General features: G+C 47.1%; 1 pseudogene; it reads right to left on the bottom strand.

The window, feature by feature from the left end:
- Positions 1–202: 202 nt before the first annotated feature.
- LOC136637376 (5S ribosomal RNA) lies at positions 203–324 on the bottom strand (annotated as a pseudogene).
- Positions 325–1,127: the final 803 nt, after the last annotated feature.

Genomic DNA, 1,127 nt, shown 5'->3' with positions numbered 1-1,127 from the left:
ACAGTTCTGAAGATAGCGGAGGACTGTTGACTTCTGATGGAAACAAGTCATGGGGGAAAATAGTTTACCTCCCTGCAGTTTTATGGCCTCAATCCAACACAAAAAAATCCACATTGTGTTGAAGCCTGCAGTGCATGTGGCTTGTGCAGTATGGATGTATATTTCTGGTTGGCAACCTTCAGTCTCGGAAGACTATGGTATAAGCCTACAGCACCCGGTATTCCCAGGTGGTCTCCCATCCAAGTACTAACCAGGCCTGACCCTGCTTAGCTTCCGAGATCAGACAAGATCAGGCACATGCAGGGTAACAGTTGGACTATAGGCCCCATTAAGAAGGACAAATATTTCAGGGTGGGAGGGTTGGCAAGTTGCCGGGGCTAAGATTATTACAGGTATTGCAAACCAAGAACCAGTGCCACCATCTCGGCTGTCACTTGGCACGCAGACAACCAAGAGCATGCTTCTACTCTGTGTCCATATGGGAGCATACAAAGCTGCCTTATACTGAGTCAGACATATCTGACTCCTTTCTGATGAGTGTTGTAGGCTAGGGGTGTCCAAAGTTTTTGGCAGGAAGGCCACATCATCTCTCTGACACTGTGTTGGGGGCCGGGGGGGGGAAAGAATTAATTTACATTTAAAATTTGAATAACTTTGCATACATTTACATAAATGAATATATTAAAGATGAACTTATATGAATGAATTAAGGTCTTGCAATAACTCAAGACCTATAAAAGGTCTTGCACAAAGCAAGGCTGGACTTTCCTTGCTGCTGCATCACAGATGTGAAACAGCAAGCAGTGGAGCGAGCCCTCATCCCACAGCTCATGTGAGAGGTCAAACAGTCGCCCTCACGCTGAGAGCAGTTGTGTCAGGCCAGTGTGGGCTCCAACAAATCTATGGAGGGCCAGAGGCTCATTTGAGGGCTCCCTGAGGGCCGCATTGAGAGACCTCCCCTGTTCTAGGCAAACCCAAAGACCATTAAACAGAAGGCATCCCAAAAGACTGCCACACAAAAACATCTTCACCAAATGGCAAAATGGCAACAAAGAAAGGGCAAGACGTATCTCTCTGGGCACACTATCTGAGTGCTGCCAGCCACTGAGAGTCCTTTTCTTCATCCC

This window comes from Tiliqua scincoides, chromosome 1, assembly GCF_035046505.1.
Source record: "Tiliqua scincoides isolate rTilSci1 chromosome 1, rTilSci1.hap2, whole genome shotgun sequence".
Lineage (NCBI taxonomy): Eukaryota > Metazoa > Chordata > Lepidosauria > Squamata > Scincidae > Tiliqua > Tiliqua scincoides.
Note: the sequence above shows the minus strand (reverse complement) of the source record. Positions and strands in the feature narration are given on the sequence as shown.